Below are 18,957 nucleotides of genomic sequence, written 5' to 3'. Positions count from 1 at the left end.
CAGAACAATTCAATTACATCAGGTTACATAAGTTACAAAAATTATACAGAATCAAGTACGAGGAATCGTCTGCTAAAGAAAATTTTAAAATGTTTGTTAACTGTCTTATTATTCCAAGTTATGACTGTTTTCATCATCCACAGAAAATGTAGAGAAGAAAAAAAAAAATTAAAAAAATAAAATCGTTATGAAATCTTGAATTGTCTTTATACTGAATATTAACAATATGAGGGAAGTCCAATACAGGGTGGTCGTGCATGAATGTCGGAAAATTCGTGAGATGAATCTACAGGTAAAAACAAGCAAAAAATGTTATATGAACATTGGGTGAATGCGGCTTCGTTTGGACGCTAGAGGCGTCTGAAATGTCACCTTCCGAGGCGGCAATTTGCAATATCTCAAGAACGGAGAGAAATACGAATGTCGAGTCAAAACATATCAAAGGAAACCCCATCCGAAGAATCCAATTATGCATAAGTGGTGGCGAAACAGTGGCGGCGCTAGAGGGGGGCACAAAGAAAGTGAATGAAACATGGAGAAAAGTGAACAATTTACACTGAAAAATTGTAGGAGGGGATGTTATTTGGAATATGCAACAACAAATGTTAATGAACACAGGCAACAGCGGCTAGTCTGTAGGGACTTTATGAGAGGCGGATTGTAGGAATACAGTATCTTTGTAATGGTGAGAAATAGGAATGTCGGGTCAAAAGATATCAAAGGAAATGCCATCCGAAGAATCCAATTATGTATAAGTGATGGCGAAACAGTGGCGGCGCCAGGGGAAGCATAAAGAAAGTGAATGAAATGCGGAGAAAGGTGAACAATTTACACTGACAAACTGTAGGAGCGGATGTTATATGGAACATGCAGCAACAAATATTAATGAACAAAGGTAACAATGGGTACGCTGTAGGGACACTATGAGAGGTGGAATGTTGAAATACAGTATCATTTTAACGGAGAGAAATAGAAATGTCGGGTGAAAAGATATCAAAGGAAATCCCATCCGAAGAGTCCAATTATGCACACGTACTGCGGACCAGTGGCGGCGTATGGAAGCTGCAAAGAAACTGTTAAACACTCTTAGTGATGAAACGTGCAGATCGTAAAAAACACGTATGGAAGATGAGACCCAGTGTACTGTAAAAACAAGAGGTGTTGTACTTACCATGGTCAACATAATGCCATTCTATAGCAGCTGTTCAATATGTCCTCCTTGTTCTTCGAGACACAGTTACACGATGGCGTAAGGATTGTCTGACTGGTGCCAATATCGCTGGCGTTTGCCGTAATGTGGCAAATGCAGCACATACACGCTGGCGAAGATCTTCAACATCATGCAGGGGCCGTGTATACACGAGACTCTTCACGTAACCCCACAGGAAAATATCTAGAGGATTCAGGTTGGGTGAACGTGGGGCCATGCTTGTCTTCCACCACGACCTATCCACCTGCGTGGAAATGTTTTGTTCAGATATGCACGAATGGTGTGACATGAGTGGGCAGGGGCGCCATCATGCATAAACCACATACACTGTCGTGTCCTCAGTGGCACATCTTCAAGCAGAATAGGTAAATTCTGAGTCAGAAACTGGAGATACGATATTGCGTTCAATCGCTGTGGTAAGAAATGTGGTCCCACAACGTTGTCGCCAATAATACCAGCCCACACATGCAATTGGAAACGCTGTTGATGCTTCGTCTCTACAATTGCATGCGGGTTGTTGAGTGCCCATCGATGGTCATTGTGGAAATTTGTGATGCCATCCCGTGTGAATAATGCCCCATCCGAGAACAATACCTGTGTTAGAAAGGCTGGTGATACACGGAGCGGCGGTATAACCAACGACAGAAACGTCGTCGGGTTTCATAGTCACCATCGTATAACGCATGCGTTCGTTGTACGTGGTATGGCCTGAGATTATTACTATGCAAGACTCTTAGCACGACTTGATGCGAAACGAGTTCCTGCCTTGCTATTCGTCGGGTACTAATACTCGGGTTCCGGGTCACATGTCGGAGTATCCTCTCTTCCAGGGGGGGGGTGTTCGAACGCGTCGTCATCTCGGAATGTCTGTGTTGGAAAGGAATGACCCAGTGTTCAGCAATCGTTGATGAATACGAATAAACATCTCCGGTGCTGGAATTTGTCCATCTGGGTAGCTTTCCGCTTATAACCTACGTGCTTCTTCTGCATTACCTTCCGCTAAGCCGTACATCAAATGCATATCTGACATTTCGGCGTTAGTGTATACTACCCTATTCATTGTGGTGCATTACACATAGCGCTTGTCAACATCAACATTGTTTCACACGACACAAAGTAAACCACATTCACATACACATGGATTACTGCCCTGCCTGTAGAGTGTAGCACTAAAACTCTTGTGCTGTTACGGTCATTGCCCCATTCAGTACGAATGAACTGTGCGCTGTCCTCTGCACCTTCGATGCGAAAGCTCTCGTTACCCACGATTTCACTACTCCTATAAGTAACTCTACTACGCGACGCTCTGCATGCCCCCTTGTACTGTAGCTATGCGCCCTCTGTCATCGGACATGTATCATACAGTACACCTAGAGTTGTATTCCTTGTTTCCTGATTGCTTTCAAATAGTTGTGTTTTCACCAATTTCAACTTTTCTCCATGTTTCATTCACTTTCTTTGTGCTTCCCCTGGCGCCGCCACTGTTTCGCCATCACTTATACATAATAGGATTCTTCGGATGGCATTTCCTTTGATATCTTTTGACCCGACATTCCTATTTCTCACCATTACAAAGATACTGTATTCCTACAATCCGCCTCTCATAAAGTCTCTACAGACTAGCCGGTGTTGCCTTTGTTCATTAACATTTGTTGTTGCATATTCCAAGTAACATCCCCTCCTACAATTTTTCAGTGTTAATTGTTCACTTTTCTCCATGTTTCATTCACTTTCTTTGTGCCCCCCTCTAGCGCCGCCACTGTTTCGCCACCACTTATGCATAATTGGATTCTTCGGATGGGGTTTCCTTTGATATGTTTTGACTCGACATTCGTATTTCTCTCCGTTCTTGAGATATTGCAAATTGCCGCCTCGGAAGGTGGCATTTCAGACGCCTCTAGCGTCCAAACGAAGCCGCATTCACCCAATGTTCATATAACATTTTTTGCTTGTTTTTACCTGTAGATTCATCTCACGAATTTTCCGACATTCATGCACGACCACCCTGTATATCTACAATATGTCAGCAAAACTAAACCTGAATGTTTATGTACATTTAAAATCCAAATACTAATAATAATTATTGCAAAAATACCGAAAGCACCCTCTTTATTTATTAACCATATAATGCATGTGGTAAAATGATTCTATAAAAAAAGAAGCTTCGAAAGTTTCATGAGCACATAACTTATGAGCAAAGTAACTTATGAACAAATGACACAATTTCAACAAATCCCTAAACTGTATATTTCCGTACATGTGAAATAAAAAATGCGAAAATACCAAAAGCACACTTTTTATATTTTAAACATATAATGTACGTGCCAAGATCATTCCATAAAAATGTTTCATAAGTTTCATAGTTGTAACTTACGAGCAATGGGAAAATTTATAACAAAACTAAAACTCTATATTTCCGTACATGAAAAATACAACTGCAAATACTAATACTACTACTACTACTAATAATAATAATAATAATAATAATAATAATAATAATAATAATTAAAAAATTACAAAAACACCCTTCTATTTTTTAACCGTACCATGTACAATTAGCCACAAAAGCATCTCCCTCCCTAAGTGTTCTAATTCCATTACTTGGGGTCCAGGTCTTTTGCAGTTGTGAGAACGCCTAGACAGATGCAGCCCAACTTCTACCTAACTTTTCTCGGCACTGACAGCAGTTGGTAGCACTGAGTCAAATCTGTATGGAAATAAATTTGTGAGTAGATAACGCACGAAACATTTTTCCATTCTGAGATGAATCTCTTTGGTTCAGAGCGTGTTGTCCAATGAACATCACATGTTATTCTCAATATTGCTGTGCATGTAATGGATTTGTTCATTATATGCAGTATATTCAAAGAAATAAAAACACTGGTCAGATATGAGTCAGAAAATGCTTCAAAGTAACTGAAAATATCAAATCTACAACAACTGCTGGAAATAACTTTGTAAATGATTGCCTCCATTGAGAAAACTTCTCCAATTCTCCTCATTAAAACAACTTGTTCTTTCTGGAAGAGATCTTGCTTTTCCCACTGAGTAGGCATTGCAATTGAAATTGAAACAGAAATACTTGAAACAGTTTCAGCCTGGCCGGGATTCGAACGCGGGTCCACCAAATACAAGTTCGATGCGCTAAGCACCCACCTACCGCTACATTTGAACTTCTTGCAAACTAATATCTGGTTAAAGTCGTTCCATGGAAAAATGTAAAGAAGATACTCTTATATAAAAAACAAATATAAAAAAAATTTAATAAAAATATAAACAAGCTAATATAAGCAACTTATGTGAGTGTCTTAATTACTTGCTCGAGATCTCCTTAACTAACGGAAAGGCAGACCTTGCTTTGCGGGAGGGCCAACAGGCTACGGGGGCTATAAAGATTAAGAGAAAGTTGGAGAGAGGGGGCCCAATATTTAGAAAATCAACTATTTCTAGAGGGCCCTAATAATCTGATTAATGCTTGCCCCCCACAAAAGAATCTAAGTTGCGGCACTGGTCATCGGTTGCAGGGATGTTCTCGATTCACATTACATTTCGTCTTTACCATAACTTCTAATTCCCAATGAAGAAAAGACGACAGAAATTATTTTCACATTCTTTGAATTATATCAACACGTGTAGAAATAGACAGTTCTATGTTTATGTTCCATAAATACTACTTAATTTTCTTATATTCATATGAGGAGTTTCCCGGCGGAAGCTCATGTGGTTCGGATTCCACGTTAATCAGTAGGTCCACGTCACATATTGCCTCGCTGCTGAACGGGACGTTAAACTCAAAATCAATCGATCATATGAGGAGTTTGTGGGAAATTGAACCAGTGGCACTAGCAAGGGATCCCGGGTGTTCGGCATCTGATCATGAGGCGCAATCCACTAGGGGTCGAATTTTTCTGAAGAGCAAGGCCGGTATTTTAATTGTCCATAGCATTTCTGTGTTCGTGTTCTTGTAGTGTTTAAAATACGTCGAAAGGACATGAGGTGTCAGTGGCGAACAATACCCCTGTTGGGGCGATTTGTTTTAAAAAAATGTGACAGCGGGAAACTCCCATTGCAGCTACATGGGTTAAAATCCTGTTGTGGTAATTCCTAACTTTTCTGAATGGGAACATAATATTTATGTAATTGGTATTCTAATTATGCTATTCCTATATTATTATTATTATTATTATTATTATTATTATTATTATTATTATTATTATTATTATTATTATTATTATTATTACTAATACTATTATTATTATTATTACTATTATTATTATTATTACCACACTGGAAAGAAAAAGTAACATAGTAGAAGGTATTCCTAGGAACAGAAAAGATGTAGAAAATGTCAGATGTTTCTTAGGTTTACACATGAACGCAATAATGTTATTACGTTTATGGATTTACCGATAGATTTATCATTTTATGACAAGAAATTTAATATAAATATTTGTTAGCTGATAACAGTAATGCATTTTGTTTCGCCCTTCTTCTGAGTAGAAAGGTGAGGCGTCATCTTAAATAGCATCGTTCTTGTGACTCGCGATCCCTATTGTAAGTTCAATCACTATTTGCAATTTGTGCACAGCTAGGAACAATCCCTTGCAACTCATTTTTGGCCCACATTACAGCAGTATGGAAGTGTTTAGCCCTTATGTGTTCATTAATTCTGGTTTAAACACGCTACTTGCCAGACAGTTACGAAGGTTGATACGGATCACGTAATTTTGTGTTGTTGGCACTTCACCTGTCTCAACTCGTAGACCCAGAGAAATTTAATATATTTCATGTTCGTATACATCAGAAGTATCAGTTTTGCAAATTATAAAAAAAATCTTTAATTCCCACAGGCGGAATCGAACTCGCGTCCTAAACATTATGAAACTAACACTTAAGCAACTACTCTAAGATATCACTGCTCTGGGAGAAGGAAAAATGGAGGTGCAGTGAATTTAGTAATTACACACTTTTACGATTCGAGTGTAAGAATGCTGAAACTTTCTGATTTCATTCATGATAAAATAGTAAAATATTATGCCGAAAGAATTGCCCAGAGAAGTCAACTTTAAATTGACAAGTCATATGTACGGAGGCGCTGCCGTATACTCTCGTCTCGGGCACTGATTTTTCACGGCACGGCATTGGACATATACTTATATTGAATATAATCTCGTGTTTTAGGACACTGGATTATTTCTTAAGCTAATTAATTTATCGAACCTTCCTCAGTACCTTGTTTCTTATTTTAACCTGTTTTACTCACTTTAATAGTTTTTCCACTAACTGTTTAAGAGCAGGGACAAAAACACAGAAACATGGAGACCAATAAAAATCACAAACACTATTCGCGCATTCTTCCCTTGCCTGAAGAAGAACAATACAATATAAGGATCATGCAATTTTTGGTCTTTCATTATCTATGTGGTGTCAAATCCAGAGTTGGACTGGGTCAGTAGGTCAAATTGATCGAGTTTTCTCAGTGGGTCAGGTGGTCAATAGCATATGACCCACTGCGACACACCACCCACCGTGACCCACCACTCACTATGACGCACTGTGACCCACCGACTCTCTCTACTTACTGCATTGTAGATAGCATCTTCTGACGGCAATGAACGCCAATGAACGCCTTCAAAATGCCAATGAACCACAACATTTATCCCACAAATAATGTCAAATCGCCTATATGTGTCATTTTTTACATTAAGGTGTCAAAAAACACTGAAAAATGTACCAAGAAAGTACGTCGGATGGGGCTCGTACCACCAACCTTATGATTACTGGGCGAGTGTTCTTCCCACTTCACCACGGAGGCGACGAAGGAGACGTCGCTTGTAAAGGGATAAATCTTCGAGATCTATTTAAATTGGTCAATCAGAGTGCTCTTTTAACCGTATATATGAGACGATAACTGTTTGGGATAAGATAAAACGCGTTCGCCATGTAATTTTATGACAAAATGACGCTTGTCTATTTACTTTAATTCATAGTTCTCCCATACTCACTTTCAAATGATCGACGACAGTTGCCATCTAAATTCATACAATTATCGCACTCAAGATTTTTCAACTCATGATGTTGAAGGAGAGGCTATTCTTGACCCCCGGAGATCACTTTAGGAACAATTCGTCAGGAAACAAATATATAATAATAACCACATGCACATAACTGGCCGCGACGAATCGAAGAAGCGTGGACCAAAACGAAGTCCTCGCTGCTACGCGGTGGTAACATTAACACACCGATACGAGATATCTGTTTGTACTCGACGAAACCCTGCTTGCAGTGGGACACTAGCGGCAATCATTCTACTCGTCTCTATATAGACGATAGAAATTTACACGCAAGTGGGCCACTAGGTGTCGGCGACGTTTACGGCATTGGGTAGGTCCATGTTTCATATAACCTCGCTGATGAAAGAGACGTTAAATGCAAAATCAACTCAACTCACGTCAACAAAAATTACAGTGCTTCGCATCATATATCCATATATGCTTACCGTGTGCTTTATAATAATTGCTGAAGCTTGTTTATTATATGGAGCGCTTAAAGCACAAGGCAATCAACCCATAAGGCTGCGAGAAAAATACACATAAAATTTGTAAGCTTCTGTAAGTTGGTCTACGTACCTTGATTTGGGACTTTCAAATTTCAGCCGTTTTTCCACTGAAAATTATCGATAATTCAAGAAGGAAATAATTAGATCATGATAATTTGATTGAAATCCATTGTAATTTTGCCAATGACAAATACTTTACCATTTTATATCGTAAAGGTCAGATCCATCATTATTTTAACAGAGCGATGCTTGAGAGTTTGACCGTAGAAATTCAGACTTCGATTAGTTAGAATTTGACAACCTGGTTTTATTACAAGTATAAACTCTTTAGTCGGTAGAAAAGAGGATGTGGATCTTGTGTCAGAGTTGATGACGATGTGTTTTGGTAGGTCAGTGGTTCATGGTGGGTTGTGGGTCGGAGTGGGTCATGGTGGGTAGTTCGTCAGAGTGAGCTAAATTCGGTGGTGGATCATGGGGCAGAGTGGGTCGCGGTGTGTGTTGGGTCAAGTTTTCATTGACACACGCCATTTGTCATCAAATATGTAAAACCAAACCAAACAAAGAGCAATATTTCTACACAAAACGCTCAACATGTTAGCTATTCATGACAAACTATTGCATGATCCGAATAACACTAGTATATCCACAAACCATTATCTGTCATATTTTACCCGAATACGTCATGACTTTTCTGACAACCTAATACTTTAAATGTTGTTCATACGCAAAGTTCGTTGATCTCATCACTTATTCACTTATTCTCTTATGATCATCACAACGTTTAGGGTACTTCCCATAAATATAGAAATGTGAAATGTAGTATCCAGGCTTGGAGTATCGTGCAAGTAAACAAATGTAAAGCAACAGGATAGTTCCTCCTGCAAACCCCTTAAAGTGGAGTGTGTTGATTATTCAACAAAAAGACTTGAAATCCAATCAGAAAATTCAAAAAATATAAAATATGTAGCCAAGTGCAATAATAATAATAATAATAATAATAATAATAATAATAATAATAATAATAATAATAATAATAATAATAATAATAATAATAATAATAATAATAATAATAAAGTAATAAGAGAATTACAAAATCAATTACGTAAACGATACCTTCGAATTAAGAAAAGTGATTGCCACAACGCAGGGGCGTAACTTATGGGGCAGGGGGCACTGTCCCAACTCAGGGAAGTTCACCGCCGTTCGAGGGGTTACCATTTTAAAACAAAATTGTGTTTCTAAATATAGGATACGAAAATGAAATTAGAAGTGGTGCATCAAACAGGTTCACTACATAACATAAACATAATAGCACAATAAAGGTGAATAACACAATAATGAATCGTGGGAACATTTCAGTAAATAAAATGTCTACTATCAGTGGCCCTAGGAATAATATATATTCGTATATTATTGCCAGATTTGTCAATATTGTCCCTTTATTTAATTTGTCGTATATGGAACGGGCAAAGATGCATAATTAATGATCCCGCTGACCTTGGTGTGCGGGAGATTCCAAGAATTTCAGATGTCCTCTGATCTTATTGGCCGACACAGATAGGACATCAAGAATCATGACATACATATAGCGGAAATTAAGGTCAGCTGCTGTCGGCGTTCGTGGTCGAGTGTTCTAGGGTAACGTTCTAGTAACGAAAATAGTTTTAGCGTGGGTTCAAACCTTGCCCAAGGATTTAAAAAAATTGATAACACTTTTTCTATTAAAATAAGCTTGCAGTTTTACTATACTGATCCATAATAAAAGTAATAATAATAATAATAATAATAATAATAATAATAATAATAATAATAATAATAATAATAATAGCAGGAAGAGGTTAGAAGCCCCGCAGGGGTTGGTTAGGTTCTGTTCTCTTGTTGAAATTGTTATGTACCTTTTACGTGACCAACTTCTAACAGCTGGCTAGGGTAGCGCGCGAATACTAAAACTCTTGGGATCGGCGTAAATGTTGCCGGCTCTTATTCTTTAGAAATTACAAGTTACGATGAGGAAGAATAGTAGTAATGTAAATCGGGAGCAGTTAAAAACGATGCGGTAGCCTCAACTTGAAGAACGTTTCGTGATATTTTCCTCATTGACGAAGGTCTATATAACTTGTTTTTGACTTAAAGAACGAAATCTCAAGTAAGTCATTGTGACACTCATAAGGAATGTCTTTTCATACGATCATTAGTAGTTTGTATATTCTTACATGCAACGAATTTAACTAGCTAAAAGTTTAGATAAAAGGTTAAATGACGCGATAGGTATGAGGTTACCATATTGAACTTCTCTTCGGCGGGCCCGGGTTCGAATCCCGTCCAGGTTGAAACTTTTTCAAGTGTTTCAATTTCAATTTCAATTCGTACTCAGTGTGACAAGAAAGATCTTCTCTCCTCCAGGAAGAAAAAGATTTTTCTAGGAGGAGAATTGGAGAAGGTGTCTGAATGAAGGCAATCATTTGCTAACTTATTTCCAGCAGTTGTTCTAGATTTGATATTTTCAGCTACTTTCAAAGCATTTTCTGATTCATGCGTGGTCAGTATTTTCATTTCTCTAAACATACAGTATATAAAGAAATAATACATTGCATACACAACAATATTAAGACAAATATATAATGTTATTTGGAAAACAAAGTCCGAAACATAGAGGTTCATCTTAGAATGAAGAACTATTTCGTTAGTCATCTACTTTACAATTTTACGTGGATAAACACCTGGATCAGGGCTACCAACTGCTTTTAGTGCCGAAAAATGTTACATGTAAGTTGGGTTGCATCTATCTAGGCGTTCTCACAACTGCAAATTGCCTAGACCTCAAGTAATGGAATTAGAGCACTTAGCGGGGAGATACTTTTGTGGTTGGGTGTACGATGAATGTAGAAAAGAAGTTTGAAAAGCTTCACATTTGTAACTTTTGAGCAATGGCACAATTTGTAAAAGAAAGAAACTCCGAAATTTGCTTTGTATGCCCATTACTGTTTGACAGTGTAACCTTTTGCAAGATTTTCTCAGGATGTCCTGAAAGAGCAAAAATTTGACTTTCATTTGACACCTGGATGAGCCCAATAACTTCAGAAATAAGGAAGTTATGGTAATTTTCGTTCCATGATGCTGTGTGCTGGAAAGTGAATCGCCGAAAAATTCACATTAAAAAAAAAATCTCCCCAGTCCATTTATATTTCAAAAAATTGAAAAAAAAAAGTTTAACATAATTTCATTAGTATTTACGTATGAAAAAAGCTTTGAAGAGAATCTGAGATATTGAAGCGCGGTAATGTTTTATAATTAAGTGATTTGACGGAATGACCCCAATGTTTAAGTAGTTTTCAAAATATTTCTATTGTCGTGTATTTAAGATAATTAATTCATAACCTGTTCATATTGATTCTCACAATAAATCGTCATTATCGCAATATCCTATTAGGTTACTTTTTCTAAAGGACAAGAAACAGTAATCAGGAAACTATTTAATAATAATTCTAATTTACAACTTGAACACTTCTGCCCACAGAAATCTAGGTTGTCTTCTATAGACAAAGTTCGGGAAAATGACATGAGATCCTCGTGAGTTCCCTTTATGTTTAGATATTTTTTCCTGCCTTTTTACCACTGCCAAGGGTGGAAACAGAAATATACTATTGCAGTGTACACTGAGAAAAATCCGTTCTCCGGACAGCGGTATATTGTACAAATATACGGAATCCTCTTACTAAAGGAGTCAGTATGGAGCATACGTTATCAATATGCTACATATGCACTGTCCTTCTACGTTACACCATGCCGTTGCAGGATGTCTGACATCTAACAGTTTTCCGTATACTTATGTTACATTCCTCAGCTATATGTTATATACGTCCATTTGTATGTGAGATCCTATCCACCTATATTGTTTTATACGGGAAGTACGTATAGACGTAACACATATACGGAAAATATTATAAACCGGAAAATATTATGAATATTATAAACCATAAGCCATACGTCTGCTGTACGTTAAGTCCAAAAATTACAGGAACTACGCATGTAACCTACATTTTTTTAAGTACGCCACCTACATTTTTTTTCTCAGTCTACATATGAAAATTTTGTTGATATAATTTCCTTAAAATTATATAAAATAATATATAATTAGTGGAGGAAATATCATAAACAAAAATACACTACAATGATTAACAATATGCTTTACGCGAATTACTAATTGTTTCACTCCCTATTCTAGTGTCCCAAGTGCGAGTGGTCCCGGGTTCGATTACGGGTGCGACACTCGATCGAAAAAATGTAAAAATATTTTTCAAGCCAACCATCGAGAATGAGATTTTCCTGGGTTTTCCTCATTTACACCAGGCAAATGGTAGGGTGGTATCTAACTTGTACGTCCCAGACCGCTTCCTTCCTTCCCCAATCCTTTCTTCCTTTCCTTTCCCCAGATAAAGTGTTCGCCGGGGAACGTCATCCCTTATATGTCAGGGGCTGAATAGCAATATGTGCCGATAGCCCAGGAATCTAAATCCTAAATCCTAATATAGTGTCTCCAAAATATACCTTACTCCAGTTACCCTCCTGATAGTGAACAGCAAGAATAATTTTATGGAAAGAATATCGAAATTAGCAGAGTAAACCAAAGAATACCTGAAAACATTGTGCTGTTTACTAGTATAGCACCTGATCCATCAAACATGCCTATTGCATAGCTGGCTGAAAAGTTTTTTTTTTCTTGGTTTTATAGGATTGGAGATTTCAAGGAATAAAGTCACAATTTACTTGCAATCATAAAATTACAACATAGCAGCAAACAAACAACGTAATAAATATTGCTGTGCATAAGTCGAGTTACTTATTTTCTTTCCTTAACCTGTGCTTTCAAATTTATAATAATAATAATAATAATAATAATAATAATAATAATAATAATAATAATAATAATAATAATAATAATTCGGCCAGAACGAGAACAAATAGGAAAAACATGAGTATATACCGAGAGAAAACATGGACATATTCAGCATTAGTTTATATTGGATCATAGCTGGGATACTGTAATTAGATGCACTTTACCGGTGATCGCATCAAAATTATGGCGATTTTCTTAGGAAAATCGGAACTTTCAACGAAGTTAGCATAAAGGGTACACAATACAACGAAGTCACAAAGCAAAAGCATATAAGAATAAATATGCCCATTGGATAATAGGTTCCTTCCACAGGTCTTTAGCCAGGGGAGAGAGTTGAGTTGATTTTGAGTTTAGCATCCCGTTCAGCAGCGAGGCTCTATGAGACGTGGACCTACTGACTAACGTGGAATGCGAACCACTTGAGCTCCCGCCGGGAATCGAACCCGGGTCTCCCGCGTCAAAGACGCGTACGCTAACCGTTTAGCCACGGAGGAGCTCCCAGGGTAGAGGGTGTTCACTGTTTTTGCAGAACCGTTATGAATACTAATGGAAATATAAAACTAAATCACTAAAGTTATACATCAAACAGTAATACTTTCATAAGGAAACAAATTTGTACGTGAGAACGTTTCAGGTTATATCAGATACATTAATTCAAAAGTTAAGTAGTACGTTCTATAGTTGATAGGAACATTTCTGAAAATTAGTTGATAAGTGATACAAATTTGAAAAATAAATTATCAATTCTTATCAATATTTTTAGCACATTCCATAAAACAAAGGAATATATATATATATATATATATATATATATATATATATATATAATCTAATTATAGGATCCAATTTCAGAGCGCATATTGTCCGCTTCATTGGACTTTTTCATTGTTTAAAATTTTTTAAAATCTACTTTCAGTTCATTTTACCTGTTTAATGTGCTCAGGTGTTTATGTTTTACAAAATTAATTTTACTTATTTTCGGGCGAAGATACTAAGATGATAAAAACAAAAGTCCAAGAGTTTTGTAAAGTGTGCAAAAATCTATTTGGAATTAGTCAACTAAATTGATAATACGTAGAAATGGGATATCCTCTACAGTGAAGATTGAAAACGTGAAAATGACTTTCGGAACTTCGAGCTTCCAATGATGAGTTAATCTGGTTCAGTGACAGTAAGGCAGAAACGATGTTAGCGATGACATTCAGTGAGCGTGATATCTGACTATTTGTATGAGCTTGAATTTTGGTCAGGTGATATCAGACTGCAGATGTCAACGTGAAGATGAGTGTATTATGTTGATTATGCAATTGTGAGATCGAATAAAGATGATGTCGAAAATATGTTGTGAATGTGATGTTGATTTGATGTGATCGTGAGATGGAATGAGTGTCATGTCGAAAACATGTTGTCACTACGATCATTGGTTAATGATGTGAGTATGATGTCCAAATGATGTTGTGAGTGAGCGGGATGTCGAAAATGTGGTATGATCGTGAGGTATTTTGACAAGGAATGTTGGTTATCTGTTCGCCTGAAGTGTGGTCCAAACAGTTTTGACACAAACTACAGTGTAATCAATAGCATCACAGAATTTAAGATGATAGAAATTATGAAATATCAGTCCAGTTCTGGACAGCGACGAAGTGTTAGTGACAAGCGACCGTCAAAGGCGCATTTGTTACATTGTCGAAAAGCCTTTAGACTCCCTCCAAAGGAAAAGAGCACTAAGTGTATCTTGCCGAATCAATTATAGGAAAACCATCATTGGGATAAACAATATTGCTACAATTTGTAGCAAATGGAGAAACTGAGGTCAGAAAAATATTATATATATGCCAAACTTCGTCAGCCGACTAACTTATCCGGATTAACTTCGGTATTGCTGTATTCTTATCCGAGAAATGTTACTTTCACGTTAATTGCTGTAACATGCACTACTGAACCAAGACAAGATCTTCATTGATAATTGAATTCCTAGATGTAAGGTACTGAAAATTGATTATGTGGGAAGAAAAGAAAGTGGACTCTTCATTGACAGAACTTTGAAAGTGAAACAATACAGTGATATGTTGCACGATACGATGGTGATATCGTATAGAATGTATTGAAAAGGAAAAATACGGCGCATTTCAACAGGAAGGAATGTTTCATGACCATTGTGTCAATTGCTGGGCAGTAAGTTTTCTAAAACGAGAAAAAAGTATATAACGCCTGGCGAGGGCCTTCTAATAGCCAGTCCAATTATCAGACCTCATAACCTGGATTTCATTCTGAGAAATACTCTCTCTCTCTCTCTCTTGATCTAACAGGAGAAAATTCGGGACTCGCATCATCCGTAGGCCTGTATAAATGACACCTACTGTCATGTGGCAGACTGTGTGTCAGGGATATAGAATTTTCATAGGAAGTATATGCCATACGTACACATGATGTGTCATATTTTAAAGTCTCGAAAGATGTCAGAACGAGTATTATAAAATTTAGAGTGTGTAAATTCCTATTACTTAAAAAAAAAAACAACTTAAGCGAGCGGAATTGTGTGAATCAGCAATCGATGAAATTTTGATCTGCTAACACTTATGAAGAATTGAACTTGTTTTCAAATGAACAATACTAGCGTATGTAATGTCAAGTTACTACTAGAACTCTCGAGGTATAAAATGAAATGTTAGTTAATTACTTAATGTGATCATAGTACCCCTTTACGAGTATGAATCAGTTGTTAGTTGTTTTTTTAACATTTCCCGTATATATTATATAAACTATACCAGTCTATAAAATTGTCTACCTTGCTGGTGGCAAGGCTTAAAATAAGAAAAGAGAGAAGAACAAGAGCAAAAATAACAGAAAATTACTGTCTTGACAATTTAAATCCGCGACCTTCCTCCGAAGTTTAGCAAATGTTTTCTCAAGCTCTTGATATGAAACGTTAGAGACATCGCCGCACTTTTCAAGTGTTCCCGTGTGAGCACTCCAGCTCCACATTCTACTTCCCCGGACATCAATCATCCCTTGGCACACTGTTACTCAGACTCCCTGCCATCTCGGGAGCTATCCTCGAATACTTCAGTTTGTTTTATCTGTGCTTCCAAGAAAAACAGTTGCAAATTAATTTTCTGTATAAGTTGCATCTTGTAAACTTTCCTATGGCAAGAATTTTGGTTGAGAATTTCCTGGCAATATGCAAGGTGCATATACTGACGGGATTAAAAACTTCTCTCTCTCTTTCTTTCTCTCTCTCTTTCTCTCTCTCTCTCTCTCTCTCTCGCTCTCTCTCTCTCTCGTTGATTTTTTTCTTCTAACTTGTGTTGTCCTCTTATGTTTCGTAAAATTCTTACTTTATTTTCATTGTCAGGGTATTGCATTATTTTTCACTCGGTGCTAATGCTGAAATGAAATTAAAAGTCAACAAACAGCCTTGTAGCTCGAGAAGTCTAAACAAACGGAATAGCCTCGAGAAGTATCAGATTCAAATTAAAGAGAAAATTCTGGTTCAAGAATTGCTTACCGCATTTTCAATTGTGAATTTCAATTTATGCTTAAAAATATACTAAATGTGTTTCCTCAAAAGTAGTGGTTAATATTATCAGCACACTATTTATTTTTAAGTATTCATTCTATTTTACCTTTCTTATTGGTTACGAGAAGATGTATTGGTTAAATTGTTACATATATTTACGGTACTTTGTCATTATTAAAATAGGTCATAGTTTGTTCATCTTACAATATTTTAGAACCGCCACCATTTTTTCGTAGTTTTTTTGTTAAATCATGTAAAATTTGAAATTAACTCTGCAAGGTACTATGCCAATGGACTCATACGCAGGAGAGTTGATTCCACAAAGTTTTCAGCATATTCCCCTCTTCCATTTTATATTATATATTTTCCATTTTATACTATTTTCTATTGCTAGCTGTCACAATATATAAGCGTGAATGGCATTCGTATATTCGAAAAAAAATGAAATTATACTTCTAGTTTTGTATCCCAGAGTAAAGATAGGGGTCAGATTATTATTGAAAATAAACTGTTATATAATCATTGATGCAATGTTAATGTTGAAAGAAATGGAATAATCCCAACAAATCACGAATACGATATTGTTTACCACAAACTCGCATGAACAGTTATCGAATCAGAGACTCTTATCGCGAGAGGAGAGTTCTTTCTAGATAACACCATAAGCATTAGCAAAATTTCACGTGCGTAAGCCTAGTTTAGAATTCAGAACTGTGAGTGGTTAATGAACTGCGACGACCTGCCTAATACTTGTGTTGGTCTACTCTTTGTTCGAAGGACACGACATGTCATAGGTTCTGCAAGTTGCTAATATGTTTCCCCGGGGATCTGATACTATATATTCCTGACGATATCCCCAAGTCATTGTGCATAGAGCTTGTTCTACAATATCCCATAAATGTTCACTATGGGCGTATTGCCATCCTACAAAATGCCGTCTTCGTGTGGGTACAAGCGTTGCATTTTAGTGTACGTGATCCGCTTACAAATACATAACGGATGTCACACTATGCTCCATGCACATAAACGGTCCCAATCTACGCCAACAGAAGAATCCGCAAACTATTTGACCGATCCACCTGCCTGTGCACTACGCACCATGCACGAGTGGTTGAAAGTTTCATGCTGTTGGCACCAGACACACGCGCCCGTCCGAGTGGTGTAGCACAAACAGTGATTTATCGAACAAACACATCCACAGTTCAATTAGCATGCTACTCTGTTAAAATGCGATGAAGCGGACGGCAGCGAGTCGTGAGGAGTAGGTGAAGAGTGGATCGTCTGATGTGGAACTTCATGCGTGCCAGCGTACGTCGCATAGTTGCTTTGGTATGGTTTTGTGCACCCATGTTGCATTAGTTGCGTAAATTCCGGACTCTGATGGTTAGTTTGGCTGTTACGAGCAGTTTGATGCGACGCTCGTCTTGCGGTGTGACCTCCGTACGACCCTGCAATTTTGTATCTTGGAGGCGTATACCCCATTTTCTTGCCACTCCTTGTATCCTCGTCGCGAAAAGTACATTTACATCGCCGTGACGGGTATGTGACAGCGCAATACTCTAAAGAAGGGATGGTTGCATAAGAATTTGTGATTAATTTTGAAGTGTTTTTATTTTGACTATGAAAATAACGTAGGTATAGGGAGTAAATGCACAGATTTGAAGCATCAGTGCACTGTCATCTCTGAAAAGATTCGTATTATTGCTTTATATGTTAAGTTAAACACCACAACATCTGTCACTGATAGCGTAGATCATCTTACTTTTTAAAATTCCCTCTGTAGCTTATTTGTCCATACATTAACATCCAGACATGATGTATAGAGAGGAGAAAGAAAGAGATACAACATCTGTAAGATTTATGTAATTCACTAAGGGACTATAGGAAACGACTAAGCTAATTACTGCTACTAGCGCTTTTTAATCTTCAGGGATTTACTACATGTTCGCAAGACATTATTCCTAAATCTGTGCGTGAATTATTTCATTCGCTCACTGTAATTTTTTTTAGAATGGAAACTGATTACGCTGAACGTGAAAATGTTTCTCGTAAAGCAAGGGCCGTAATAAATGTAAATAAGGTTCTCATTATTATATAAAACACATAAGTATTTATTCCGTGTATAGAACAATATAATACAGTAACTAAACAACATCATAATCACTAACGCCCGCAGGATTTTTTCCAACGGGTGGAGGGGAAGTCCGATATAGAATTTTTCGTTTTATTCCCTATATATATTAACAGTCATAACATTTATCATTGATAGCGTATATCGTCTTTCGCCACTGTAGCCTATTAGTCAGAACATTCATCTCCAGGTCGAGAGAATAGAAAGAAATAGATATGAACAGTGGTGTAACTAATTTTACTGCGCTCTGGATCGATCGATCATCGATTTACTCATAATCCCCCAGGCCCCCTGCCACAGGAATTTCAGCTGCTGCGTTATATATATGGTTCCATGTCAGATAGGCCAAACAAAAGGGCAAATACAGAAAGACCCGAGTCAAAAGGGCCCGGGTCGAGAGGGGCCCCGCTACAAAAGGGCCCGAGTCAAAAGATCTCCGCAACAAAAGGGCCCGAGTCAAAAGGCCCTACGTCAAACGGCCTCGGGTCAAAAGGGCCCGAATCAAAACGCCCCTCATAAAAAGGAACCGGGTCGAAAGGTCTCCGCAACAAAAGGGCCCGAGTCAAAAGGCCCCGAATCAAAACGACCCTCGTCAAAAGGGACCGAGTCAAAAGTGGCCGAATCAAAACGCCCCTCATAA

This window comes from Thermobia domestica, chromosome 6, assembly GCF_964235325.1.
Source record: "Thermobia domestica chromosome 6, izTheDome1.hap1.1, whole genome shotgun sequence".
NCBI classification, from domain to species: Eukaryota; Metazoa; Arthropoda; class Insecta; order Zygentoma; family Lepismatidae; genus Thermobia; species Thermobia domestica.
This window is presented reverse-complemented; position numbering follows the sequence as displayed.